The sequence below is a fragment of the Microcebus murinus genome, chromosome 9 (genome assembly GCF_040939455.1).
Source record: "Microcebus murinus isolate Inina chromosome 9, M.murinus_Inina_mat1.0, whole genome shotgun sequence".
Lineage (NCBI taxonomy): Eukaryota > Metazoa > Chordata > Mammalia > Primates > Cheirogaleidae > Microcebus > Microcebus murinus.
The window spans coordinates 66,742,017-66,757,137 of NC_134112.1; the positions used below are offsets into that span (position 1 = coordinate 66,742,017).

General features: G+C 33.3%; 1 protein-coding gene across 2 annotated transcripts in view; it reads right to left on the bottom strand.

Annotated features, from left to right (window-relative positions):
• The window catches only part of IMMP2L (inner mitochondrial membrane peptidase subunit 2), an 841,176-nt gene that overhangs the window by 727,127 nt on the left and 98,928 nt on the right, over positions 1 to 15,121 (bottom strand). The gene's annotated exons all lie outside the window — the stretch shown is intronic.

Sequence of the window (15,121 nt, forward strand, 5' to 3'; positions counted from 1 at the left end):
GGAACTGCCTACTATTTACTCTGAAATGCATCATAAACAAGATGGACTGATGGATGAGTAGAGAGATGAATAAATGGACAGATATATAATAGGTAAAATACGAGTGGTGATGTTCACTGGTGCTCACTGTAAATTTCTTTCAACTTCTCTGTATGTTTGAAAATTTCCATAATAAAATATATTTTCAAATTTAAAAGGTAATTTTTGAAAAATCCTTTTAACTTTAAAATTCACTTGGTAAAGATAGAGGAATCAGCAAGTGTTCCCAAAGACTTTGAACCAGGATCTTAGTTACCCACTTTCTTGATCATTTCAGGTTTTTAGAAAAATTGAATTAGAATTCCAAAGAATTAAGACTGGATAAAAAAAAAAATCTTGCTAATTAATGAAGCATATAATTTATTCATCCACTCTTTGATTTATTTCACAAATACTTGTCAAATACATCTATGAGGCAGATGTCTCTAAGTGCTACAGAAGAGAGACAATGTAATTGTAATACAATGTGATATATATTAAGTGCTACAGGAATACAGCAGGCAGGGCATTTTCTGGATCATCCAGAGTAAGATTTTGCCAGATGGGGTACAGGAAACAGAAAGTTCATTCCAGGCTGAGGAAAACTGTGTAAGCTTATAATAAACTTTATTTTACAGCCAAAAAAGCAAATTATATATTTATGGTAGTTGCTTCTTGAATGTGTCAAAAAATCTAAAATAAACACATGTACAATAGATCCCACCTTTTAGTATCTTATATATTGCTATTGGAAGATTCAGCAATCTTTTCAATCAACAATATAATTTAGCCCTCTCTTGTTCACTACTGAATCACAGCTGCATTTATTTCATTTTAAACAATTAAAGGTATTTTCACATTTGATTTTACTACTTCTTAAAGATTTTTGTCCATAAAAAGTTTTACTTGGAAATCACTTGGGAAACAATGCTCTAAAGTTTTGAAATACCAAGAGTGAATAGTCAGGGATTAGAAAGGTTTCCTAAATCAGAAAGCAAATAAAAATGCAAATCTCTCACATAGCAACTCAGCTCAATATAAAATGCACAAAGGACAAATTATCAAAGTACTGTCTAAATTGTCTACACCCTATTTAGATACTTTAAATATTTTATATCGTCCTTTTTTAGGCATGTGGATGGTCACATTTCCTTTGATGAGAAGTTTGCTTTTCTAAACAATCTAGCCAAAATTCTAGTATATGTGGGTTTACTGTAATATATCTTTTTTATTTTCTGCAAGATGTGGATATTATTATATACCTCACATGCTTAATATGAAGGTTAAATGAGATGTTTGTTTAAAAAAAAATGAAAATCAATCAGTGCTCGGTGTTTAATAAATAGTAGTAATTAATAATAAAAACATTTACCCACATACATATTCATGCAATTGCACAACCATGCTTTTTAATCTCGGCCAGGAGCTAAGGTGAGCTAGAATTCACCGTATCTTTTGAGTGTAGTTACAAAGTCCCAACTCTTAGTCTCATTGCATTGCTGACCACTTTAATGTCATGATAGTTTTTTATTTGCTCCCTTTCAGATCCAAACTCCTTACTTCACTGCTCAACCAAGACTGGTACTCTTTACACAGTTCACTAGCAAAGACCTTAGAATTCTTTCATCATTTATCTGTTAGTGGCTGAGGATAGAAACATCACTAGACCTTCACCTCAAATAATCCTCTAAAAAATTCCCAGTGAGTTGGGCCAGGGGTTCAGACTCAAGATGCTTTGTAATTTGTTTCAAACCATTTTCTATAGGTACTTTCAAATGATCCCTAGGCTGAATGAGATGTTTTGTTCTGAAAGTCTTTAAAAAAAATAGTTAAGAAAGGTAACATTAGGGCACTTCTTAAGACTGAACAGTGTATTATAAAAGAAGATGAACATTCAAACATTCAAGAAAAAAGATTTCTAAAACAAAAAAATTAAATAGGAAACCTAATTTCATCTGTTAGTACATATAATAATGTTACTATTATCACATTGAGATAGAAAGAAATGGAGAATTTAAAGCTATAACTTTGACATGCAATTAAGCGATCCAACTCAGTAAATCTTAAAAGAGTAGGGAGCATTTCTGCAGAGTACCAGAACAGCGTAAATTTGGAAACAACCTTGCAAAATGATCTTGATTATTGATCAGTTTATTAATCTCTATGCTGTATTAACACCATGCAAAGAAATTAAGCATTCTTGATATTTACTACAGAATTAAATTATAAATCTAGCTCCACATATCATAAAGGTTTAAAAAGCTAAATCTTTAACGTCATAAGAACAAATAACAGAGCCTAAGTCTCAGTTCTATTAGGTAAATTCAGGACACTGATATTCTCTTTCCATGAGACACACTGAATTTAAGATATAGGTATGAATCTTGTTTTGCTAGAATGCTAATTATACTCATTAAAAAACCTGAGTGCTATTAGTAATGACTTTCACTTTTTCATCTTTCATGATATGCTCTTGATACAAGTATAGACTGCATAGCAACCATATTCATGCTATATTCCTCATTGGCTAGATCCTGTCAGCAGATTGTATGCATTTGAATCTTTATGTTGCCTTTTCTTTATTTGCAATATTCTAAGAGAGTGATTTTCTTTATTGTTCCCTTATCTTATATTTCAATCTTCAAGAAAATTATAGAGCAATTAGAACCTTATTTTGCAATTAAGTCACTCTTCCTTGTCTTAAAAAAATAGATTTTCTGTTTCATACATAGATGAGAAAGATTAAAGCAGTAGAAAAATGAATACTTTAGTATTCAATATTTTAATGTCAAAAGAAATAGGCTTCAATAATAATTTTTAAAGTAATAAGGACTAGAAAAAACAATATGAAAATCTGAATAATTAAAAAATAGGTGAATCCCTACTGTCCTAAAAAAATACCTTAACAAGATGATTCATATGTGAAATAAATAAACCTGTCAATTCAGAAAGAGAAGAGAAATTTTGGGGGGTAAAAGGAATAAAATCGACATTAAAAACTTAAAAAAATTACTTTGATAGAGTACCTTTCTAAAGAAATAGTCAGGTATCCAACCATTTTATTTTCACCCAAGAAAATCTGATTCTACTTTACTGACAATGTGCTTTATTTAAAACTAGAACAGTAAAAAAAATTCAAAGAAAGATTTTTCGAATTATAAAATGAGCCTAAGATAAACCACGCCACAAACTATCTATGCCACCTTCCCAAATCTGCTAATGCTCAAAAGTATATCACTATACAACCACAAACAAATATGTACATACTCTCTACTTAAATTCCTTCATAGTTGCCATTCATTTTCCACGAATACTTATAGAGCAGTACAGTTCCTGATTTTAAAAGGAAAAACAGAGAGAAAGAAAAAAAGGAAAAGAATAAAAATAAAACACAAAGAGTTTTGACAAATAGAAAACACAACACATGTATGGAAAGATGGATGAATCGTTAGATGGGTGGATGGATGGACGAGTAGATAGATGAATGGATGGATACACAAGCAGAAGAATGAATAGATACGTGAATGGGTGAATATGATGCTTTCTATCAAAGAAAAGAACATGCAATTTTTTTTCTCATTTAACTAACACTTGTATAAATTCTTAATCTGTGAATTGCCCAAGAGCTTCAGGAACAGGTTCAGGAATCTCTGGGAACTGTAAGGAGGGAGATGCATGGTGACATGGGTACAAGCATGAGTTGAGAGAGTGAGGATTGGGGGTGAATGTGTGCAAAGGCATCCACACAAAAATGGCCCCTTCTTCTAATCTCCAGAAACAATTAACCTACTCTGTTTCAAATCTCTACTTTGCCAGTCTTTCACCTGTCATCAAAAGAAGCAAGGCCGAGTGAAAAGTATGAAGCTTGCTCTGGTTTGGCAGCCTGCACAAGCAAGATTTCCACATGTAGACCAGGGAAGCTTCAGCACTCACAGCTGGTGTTAGGGATGGGGTTCCTGAATGGAGCAGCAGAATAATATCTGTCTACCATATAATAAAAGGATTAAAAATTAGCCTTAAAAAAATCAACATACTGTCACTAACTTCATATTTATGATACGACATCCTATCACAATAGCATAGAAGAATTAAATAAAGAATTTAAAGATTCACATATAATTGAACTACAACTCAGATGAAACAGGCTGTGTTTCTTAAACTGAGACTCCAACAGCTACATTTTACCTTTCAAAGGCAATAGTATTTTGGGAAAACTTCCTAGTGATCCCTTTGAGGTTCTCACAAACATTTATCATGTTCGCAAAATAATTTCTTAAGTTTCTTTATTGGACATGTCAGCCTGTACTTTGAAAAATGCAGACCAAAAATCAAAATCAAATCTGGAGACAAGCAACACAGTATTATAGGAAGTATGCTGGACAAGAATCAAATTAGAAGACTTAAGGGCTTGATTCTAAAACTAGCTGAATGGACATGAGTTTCTGTGCAAGAATGATCATAATGTAGTTGCCTTTCAGTGGCTATTGATACATGTATACAAAGCAAACATAAGGAAATGCATTAATTCTTGAAGCACTATATTTCTTGTCCATCTGGTTTTGCCTTATAAATTACAAATCCCTGTTTGAGACCGATTATAATATTATGATTGGGGGAAAAGGCAAAGTTGGAGAATGCAGAAAGTCAGAATATTGGAAATTAATAACAAGTTGAAGAAATATGTTTGAGTTTTTCACAATTTCACAATTTCAGAACGCATATTGCATGCGTCCTGAAAAGGTAAATGGTCTATGTCTGAAAACTACTACTATGGAATCTAAAAATAACAGAGACTAAACTATTATTCCTTTCCTTTCTGATAGGAAAAATAAAAGCACATAAATTTATAAATTTCTAAGAAAGCTAAAGATACTATCAAGTATGCCTTTAAGCCTGCTCTAATATTTTTTTTTCAAAATCTGAATTTGTAAGAGAGCTACAGTTCTGAGAGTATATATTTCTGTTGTTAAAAGAGGTAAATAAAATTCTTGAGCCTCCTTAATTTATCAGACTCTCCATCCTTAAACCAAAATCCTTACTTAAGCAGGGCAAGTAAAAGTAATCACCTAGAAAAGCAGTGAGATAACTGTATTAAACTATCTTTTTAAAAATAAACTTCTTTTTAAGACATCTAAGTAGTGTAAACAAATATTGTCCTGGATGCTGGGTGCACAAAGACTTTATATTGGCTCATGAATATTTGTATTGTTTTCTCCTTTACTCTAGGAGGTAAATAAACAAAAGACATTATTAAATGTAAATACACTGTACCTTTTCTTAATCTTTTTTAAAAAAGTACTCCATATCAGTAATAGATATGACACATGCAGCACTTCCATATGGCCAAGATTTGTATCTCTTTTGTTAGATAATGGGTTCCAGATAAACCTAGAGAGTAAATACAACCCATCGTATGATAACATCCATCACCAGTGCATTCTGCACTTCCTCAAGATTTCACTGGTAAATTCGAATGGAAATTATGCATACTCATGAGCAAGTCATGTTGCTTGCTAGGTCTCAGTCTTCTCACATATAATAAAGTATTTTATTTATTAGTTTTATTAATCTATAAACTCTGTAAGCAAAGACGATGGTACTCTAACAGCTACACAAAACAGGTAGCTAAAAAATAATGTGCAGAATACAGGATTACAAAAGTTCTTTCCAGCCTACTTACTCTTCTATTATATATATATATTTAAATCTGATACTTGGGTGGCTAGGTCCATAAAATACAGTAAAACTAATAAGAGGGTAAGTCAGTCCACAAAAATGTGGTAGAACAAACTGAAGACCACAAGAGAAAAAAATAATTTGCTATAGTGAAAGATTATCTGAAGAATTGTCTCCTTTTATCTTTTATGTTATTAGAAATAAGGTTTCAAAGAGAATCCTCAAGACAGAAATTAAGAGACAAGAAGATAAATTCACATCAGTTAAATCTTAAAATTGTCTTTCGTAAATGTAAGTAATTCTAAGCTTTGATTACTTACTTTATTACAGAGTGGCTTCCATCAGATGTTACCAAAACTCTAGCAAAAGCTCTAATTCTAAATATTATGGAAAAGTCATAGAAGTCCAGTTTCTCTTTCAGAAGTAATGGCTATTTTCTTTGTTACTTCCAATTTCAATCTTTGTTAAATGTCTAAATATAATTTGAAATAACCATGATGTCAAACCTTCCCTAATGTTTGTGCTGTTTGGGCAACAAAAAAAAATTAAAACTTATAAATTCACATTTGGACAATCTATCTTAATATTCCAAAATATAGAAAAGCTATAAGCTATAAAATATCTGTTACAGAATTGTTTATAACTGTAAAACTCCAGAAAAACAAAAAATTATTAAAATAAGGAAATGATTATATAAATTATGGTATACCCACTTGACCTTCTATTTCAAAGCCATTAAAATGATGAACATAAAAACCAAGTTGGCAACATAGAAATGTTTTGTTGAAAACAAATTGACATTAGGCTAGAAGAACACTATCCCCTAAAAAGGAATTGTTTTAACCAAACAATGTAAGAACACAAAAACAAAATTGTTCATCATATTTCATAAAGAAACTAGAAAACTTAAATAAGATGCATTTTTAAGACAGCTCTGAGTTGCCTTCCAAGTCTTTTCTTCTTATGCTTAGATATATATAATCACTGAATACTTAAAAAAGAATTTTTCTTATTATGTAAAAACCCAAATAAAGTAACTCAAAAATTTTTAAGCCTTAAATATTTGATTACACTTGGAATATTGTCACTGAGTTAAACTCAAAGAATTTAACACAAGGTCATTACACAAAACTGCATTTATTCTTTTTTTATGAAAATCAGCCAAAATAGATCTTTAAAAAAAAATACATCCCACTACTATAACAGTTTTAAAAAATCCAAAGTGAAAACAAAGAACTGTGTCAGACTGAGTTTCTTTAGCAATAAAATATAAAAATGACAAAGTCTAAAAAGATGTATATAAAATAATTTTAATTATAACATTTATTAAAGATTTTATTTTTAAATTAACATTTCTTACCACTTTATTATTTCTTCCTGACCATCTAATCCAAACTAGTCATCTGGCCTCTACCACATTACACTGTTTTAATTATTTGTACAGCACTATGTTTATCTGATATATTCCTATTTTATGCATTGATTATGTATCTGGCCCACTAGAACGTAAACTCCTGGAATAAAGGAATGTTTTCTGTCTTCTTCTCTCCCAGAGTTATCACATACAGATATATAGGTTTTACATAAGTGAATAAAACATAACTACAGTTTTGCAGTACACAATCTGCACAACTGAATATGGAAGGTGCGGCTATGAACATGTAATAAAAGGCCAGAGAGCTCAACAATGCTACGCCCCTACTGGTGATGCAGCCTCACTCTGGGCAGGCATATCAAAGAAGCTATTCCTCAAAGTTTTCAATTCCTAAATTTCATTTAACATTATTTCATACAAGCATACATGAATTATTTCTTCCTTGTTATTTCACAAAATATATATAAGCAAAATATTTCTCAGGCAGAAACCAATCCAAAAGAGTTACTATTAAAGGCCAATATGAACAAAATTATGACAGCAGTAAATTATTTTTTTAATAATTTTCAACCAAAAACACTAACTTGTTTACTATTGGGTATATATCACTTATTTTTTAAATAATATTCTAATGGTTTCAAAGAACACTATAATGGATATATACTCATATATCTGTAACATAATCCATTAGAAGTTTAAGCACAGAAAAAGTTCTTCTTAAACATTAAAAATTATAGAACTACATTTTTTTAAAAAAACTATCATTTCTTTTTCATAAAAATAAGAAGCTTTGAGTTTAAATTATTATTAAATTCAGGAGTACTATACTCAATGTTTCCAAACATAGCTCTTTTTATAATAACTTCTGACAATCCTCTAGAGAACAAAAATTCAGTTTTAATAGAAGCTTGAAGGCTAGAACTATTTCCTGGGAAATCTAATTCAAGGTAAACAACCTACTTGAGATTGTTCTATTCACACAAAGCTTTATTGTTAGAAGAAATGATAATGAAATATAAAACCTTACTCTTCTAGGTTGTTTGCAATCTGGACAAAGCTGATGGCCAAAAGAAAGCATGCAGAGGCCCACGTGAAAGGAAAGCATGGGGATAGCCATCCTTCTTCCTACAAGACAGATGCTGACCAGTAAAACTACCTGTTACTAAACAATAACTCTGTCACTTCCGCACCCCCACACACCTCCTTAAAAAAGAAATTACAACCCCAATTACCTACCTGGCAGGTATCTAGAGTTTAAAGATATAGGTCATCACAAATATGAATTAAATTCAACAAAATTTTGTTTGTCTGCCATATGCTAGGCACTAATAGGATAAAGTATAACTACAAAACACTTGCCCCCAGAGGAGCTTCACACTCATGAGAATGTCACTCTACAATGAAGGAGTGTTGATACAATGTCAAATCAAGGTCAGGCCCAGCTGTTAGAAGACCATTCTTTGATTACACCAGGGGCAGACTAACTTGAAACCATCCTGTCCTACAACCCAGTATCCAGCCATCTTCTAGAAATGCTTCCCCAAAAGTTTCTGTTCCTGCTTAGCTATTCCGCACATATACTTCAAAACTAATCCATTAATCTCTGCTTTTCAAAAATGGCTCTTCCCAATCTCCTCTTCTAATCCCCACCCCACAACTCTACTATCCCAGTCTCAGGCATTCTCTGTCCCACTCAAATGCTCTCATACCTTCTCAAAACTGTACTTCTAGTCCTAAAAACCTGGGGAGAGGAAACTTGTGCCCATGCTTTATACTGAGGAGAGAAGTACATGGCATACCTTCACGGTATGGCCATGGCAATATCACGGTTCAGCTCCAGACCAATGCAATAAAGCAAATATGACAATAAAGCAAGTCAAATGAATTTTTTGGTCTCCCAGTATACATGAAAGTTATGTTTACAGTATTCTGTAGTCTATTAAGTGGCAATAGCATTATGTCTAGAAAATAATGTATACACCTCATTTTTAAAGCACTCTATTGCTAAAAAATACTAATAATCATCTAAGCCATCAGTGAGTCATAATCTTGTTTCTGGTGGAGTGTCTTCCCTCAATGTTGATGGCAGGTGACTGATCAGAGTGGTGGTTGCTGAAGGTTGGGGTGGTGGCAGCAATTTCTTAACATAAAATAACAACAAAGTCTGCTGCACAGATGAATGTTTTCAATGTAGCATGCAATGCTGTTTGGTAACATTTTACTCATAGGATTTCCTTCAAAATTGGAGTCAGTCCTCTCAAACCCTGCCACTGCTTTATCAACTAAGTTTATGAATATTCTAAATCCTTTGTTGTCATTTCAACAATATTAACAGCATTTTCCCCAGAAAGATGAAGAAATTTCCATCCCAAGAAAATACTTTCTTTGTTCATTCATAAGCAGCAGCTCCTTATCCATTATTTTATTATATTAAAATAATGCAGTCACACCTTCAGCCTCTATTGCTAATTCTATAATAATTCTCTTGCTATGTCCACCCAAATATACAGTTACTTCATCGACTGAAGTCTTGAAGCCCTCTAAGTCATCTATGAAGGTTGGAATCAACTTCTTCCAAACTCCTGCTCATGTTGACATTGTATCTCTTCCCAAGAATCACTAATGCTTTTAAGGGTATCTAGAGTGATCAATCTTTTCCAGGCGTTTTTCAATGTGCTTTGCCCAGATCCATCAGAGGAATCACTGTCTATGGCAGCTTTAACTTTACAAAATGTATTTCTTAAATAATAAGACTTGAAAGTCAAAATGGCTCCTTGATCCATGGACTACAGAATGGATGTTGTATTAGCAGGCATGAAAACATTAATCTTCTGTAAATCTCCATCAGAGCTCTTGGGTACCCAGGTGAATTGCCAATGAGCACTAATATTTTGAAAGAAATTTTTTTTTCTTAACAGCAGGTCAGTCTCAACAGTGGGCTTAAAATATTCAGTAAACCATATGTAAGCATCCAGGCTTTGTTGTCCCATTTCTAGAGCACTGGCAGAGTAGATTTAGAATAAGTCTTAAGGGCACTAGGATTTTTAGAATGGTCAGTGAACACTGACTTCAACTTAAAGTCACCAGCAACATTAACCTCTAACAAAACAGCCTGTCCTCTGGAGCTCTGAAGGCAAGGATTAACTTCTCTTCTCTAGATAAGTCCTAGATGGCACCTTCTTCTAATAGAAGGCTGCTTCATCTACCTTGAAATGTGTCATTTAATGTAGCCACCTTCATGAAAGATCTTAGTTAGATCTTCTGGATAGTTTGCTGCAGCTTCTCAACATCAACACTTGCTGCTTCACTTTGTACTTTCATGTTACGGAAACGGCTTCTTTGCTTAAACCTCATGACCTAACCTCTGCTAGCTTCAAACTTTTCTTCTGCAGCTTCCTCACCTCTCTCAGACCTCACAGAATTGAAGAGGGTTAGGGCCTTGCTTCAGATTAGGCTTGGGCTTAAGGGAATGTTATAGCTGATTTGATCTTCTATCCAGACCACCAAAACTTTCTCCATAACTGCAATAAAGCTGTTTTGCTTTCTAATTTGTGTTCACCAGAGTTTACATTCACAACTTAGCTAACTGGTACAAGAGGCCTAGCTTTTGGCCTATCTTGGCTTTCAACATGCCTTCCTCACTAGGCTGAATCATTTCTATCTTTTATTAATTGACCCAATTTCAACATTATTGTATCTCAGGGAATAGGGAGGCCTAAGGAAAGGGGGAATGGCTGGTAGGTGGAGCATTCAGAGCACACACAACATTTATTAATTAAGTTCACAGTCATAGGAGGCATGGCTTGTAGAGTTTCAATAACAATTACAGGAAGCCCATGTGCCTGGCTTCTGGCCAGGGCTCGGCCTCCCAACTTGTTGGAATGGCCACCCAGCAGTTTGCTACCCTCTATGGGAAATAAAGCTCTCCTTTATCCAAAGGAGAATAAAAACAACAAACAAACAAACAAATAAACAAAAAATTATAATAGTAACATCAAAGATCACTGATCACCATAACAGATATAATAGTCATGAAAAAGTTTGAAATATTTTAAGAATTACCAAAATGTGACATAGAGACATGAAGCAAGCACATGCTATTGGAAAATGGCACTGATAGACTTGTTCAACACAGATTGTCACAAATCTTCAGTATCTGCAAAGTGCAATAAAGTGAAGCACAACAAAACAAGGTATACCTGCCAACAACTAGCTGGAAAATAAGGCAATATGAAAACCATGTGAAAGAGGCATAGGCAATGTAGTCTGGAGTATTTCTCATAGAATGTCCAAAGCCATACATTTAAGTGTTCACATTTAAGTGTTCCTTTTTGGGAGGCACCTACCATGTCCCACAAATTGGTTCCACAATAGTCTCAGTATAACTATACTAACAGTAGTTCCACTTCCTTGGTGAAACTACAGGAACTTATAGCCAAAAACTATTTCAGATTTTTGGCTTTTCAAAACTGGTTTCAAACACTGGAAGCAGCTAAAGAGACATGTATCTAAGAACTTCATCATTTACAGTTGACTGATTTTCTAGACCTTCCAAATACTGGATTTTACCACTTAATGACCCTTTGCTCCCAATATAAACTTCTATCAATGCCAAGATATTGTATGAAATAACCTTGAACCAGTCATCATATCACGGATGGCTACAAGGTACATCTCTAACCTTCAGTAATGGCCTGTGCTAATGAGAAGGCCCAAGTGTTTGTTGCAGTATGTCGGTATAGCTACCTCAGCTACCAACAAAAAACACTCTGGTACAAATAAACCAGGACTGAGTACAGCTAATAAAGCACATGACACTATATATATGCTGACAAAATTTTCTGAAATTCTGTGCCAGGAAGTCCTTTGTAAATCACAAGAGAATAAGTGTTTTTAACATTACATTTCCCCATATAGTTAAGTGCTGCTGCACAAGCAAGTTCTGTGAATTGAAAAACCAAACTGCATTGGTTTGGACCTAGTTATAATTACCATTTAAACAGAACAAAAGCCTCTATGTTGACAGGGACAACACCAAAGTACAACACAGGCCTCATACAACCATCTAGAATCGCTTTCACATTTGCTTTAGAAATACTGAGGATTTTACATTTCACTTTTTCTTTCCAGAGCATCCAACACAAACTTTTAAAATCAGTTAGTAAAAACATATACACATAATAGCATAAGTTGGCTTTATTTTTTTAATATAGAGATTTAAAGATTATCTCATTCAATCACCTTCATTATCAAGATGAGAAAATGAAGCCCAAAAAGGGCAATTCATACATGGCCATACAATAGATCAGAGACAAGAATTTCTGTTAATTATTTATACCTCTGCCCCACAAAATAGCCCATTTTTCAAATACAATAAAATAAGTTATCAATCTAACAGAGTAACTTGCTACTTTCAAGACAACTGGAGTGTTAAGACCAGTGCCTTAAGAGGAGGAAACTGGAGTGGGCTAGCAAAAGATGCAGAGGAGGACAAAACTGTAGTCTCCCTTTAATTCAAAATGAACTCAATTCCCAGAAAACTGATAAACTGGAAGTGATCTAGTACAGCTAAGCACACAGAGTTCGAACATTTATCAGTTTCCCTGGAGAGTTCTAAATACGGGGACATATCGGTGTGCTGTTTACATTCCTTCCCAGTCCAGGCTGTACAGAACAGGACTTGCCTCAAAATATCCCAGAGACGCTTCAGATCCATTTTTTCAAATGTTCTGACACAACACTGAAATGGTTGAAATTATTAAAACCTCAGAACCTATTACATTTAATTCAAAGATGTTCAGCTGCTACCCATTTGTCCTCCTATGTATTTTTAAATGCAGGGCTCACTGTAAATATTCTAAAACTTAGTATATTTTCAATTTCTTATACACCACAATGAAAAGGGGTCGCAACAGAAAAGGGGTGGGAGTTAGAAGGGAAGGAATTTGATTTTTATAAAGGGAGGAAAAGTTTAAATGGTGTAGATGTGAAAATTGAACTGTAAAGATAAAATGTGTACATCTTGATAGCATGCAATTTCAAAAGGTAAAAAATGTTTAAATAGATTTTAAAATTATTTATCTGTAAGCATTGTAAAACATTAAATGTATAGGCTTAATTCCCATGAAAGTGATTTTTCAATGCTGTGTTTTTATTTTAAAAAATCACTTCCTTTGTCACATGGGAGAAGTTTATTATTATTTTTCTATTAACATTTTCCCCTATTATCAAACTGTTAAATTTATGTTTTTCTCCATTAATTACAATGTCCTTCCTCTTATGTTTTAAAATATTTTACATATTCATATACCCTGATATAAAGATATTTATGGTCTAGCTCAGCTAATGTATTGACAAATATGTATTAATACATATATATATGCATATATATATATATATATATATATATATGCATCTTCTATAACAAGAAAGATGACAGAGTGCTTAAGGCTCTCTCTAGGGTAAGACTGCTTGGTTCAAATTCTGGTTCCACCACTCACAAGTTTGGACAAATTTCTTAACCTCCCACTGCCATAATTTCCTCATCTTTGAAATGAGAATAATAATAGTAACCTCTTCTCAGGGTCTAAATATGACTAAATAAAGATTTTGTATTTGTTAAGTAATTAGAATAATGTCTGGCATTGTTAAGTGTCTGTAATAATTGTTGAATTTTTTTTTTTTTTGAGACAGAGTCTCACTTTGTTGCCCAGGCTAGAGTGAGTGCCATGGCATCAGCCTAGCTCACAGCAACCTCAAACTCCTGGGCTCAAGCAATCCTCCTGCCCCAGCCTCCAGAATGGCTGGGACCACAGGCATGCGCCACCATGCCCGGCCAATTTTTTTTTCTATATGTATTAGTTACCCAATTAATTTCTTTCTATTTATAGTAGAGACGGGGTCTCGCTCTTGCTCAGGCTGTAATTGTTGAATTTTTAATAATTATTTTTAACTTTCCCTTTCTTCTTTTTCCTTCTCTTTTCCTTCCTTTTCTTCATCACTATTATTTCCACTGCAACATCTTTATCAAGTGCTTAACTATAAAATTCAGCATTACAGATAATATGTATATACTTTCTACCCTCATAAAATAGGCAGCTGTTATCCCTGATGATGATTTCATATCTAACACAAAGAACAGAGTAAAAATAATAACAATCAGGGACAGAAACTATAGGGCATAATGCAGTGGTCTTCAAATTGGAGTACATACACCACTATACTCTAATTAGGTGAAGATTTTTCTAAGGGTAGCTAGGCATACAAATATATTTCAGGGAAAAAAATTTCCAGATCCTCAACTTCCATAAAAACTCTATTCTAAAACAGACCTATGTGCCTCTTAAGTAGGAAATCCTTTCATCTCCTTTCCTACAACTACCCTTCTCCTGCTTTATAAAAGTTCTGTTCTAACATATCCCTAAGAATATTATAGGACATTGTACTTGACAGAAAAACCTTGGGGCACCAAAAACAGAACATCTCATGTATTTTGCGAGTATAGGCACTCTCAGCTGAAGTGAACAAATATCCTATCCTCTTTTTCCCTTTCTATTAATACCAATTTATTCCCTCCCTTTCGTGAAGAATGTAGAAAAAAAGTGATAGACACATACATTAATACATACGTACATATGTTAGTTTAAACTGCTATGGTCTTCAAAAGAACAAAACCATACAAGGTCATGATAAATAATAAAGAAGGACTCATATGAAGATTAAGAATAATGAAACTTGAAAGTACAAATAGAGAATCAGAGTTCAAGAATGTTTTCTAAGATGTTATGATAATTCTCAAATACACTTTATAGTTCAGATTAGATGACACTGTTTGTGGAGTGCTGAAAAGGTAGTTGGGAAATAGGATTAATTAAAGAACAAGAGAACAAAGGAAAGAAAAGAGAGAGGAGCAAGGCAAACTGACTTAATAGTGTAGGAAAAAATCCTTTCAATTTCATAAAGGCCACAAATAGAGAATAATCAGTAATAAAAATCCCATATTACCAAAATAAAATGTCTGAATGCTACTTAGACAATAAAGAGATCCTACAT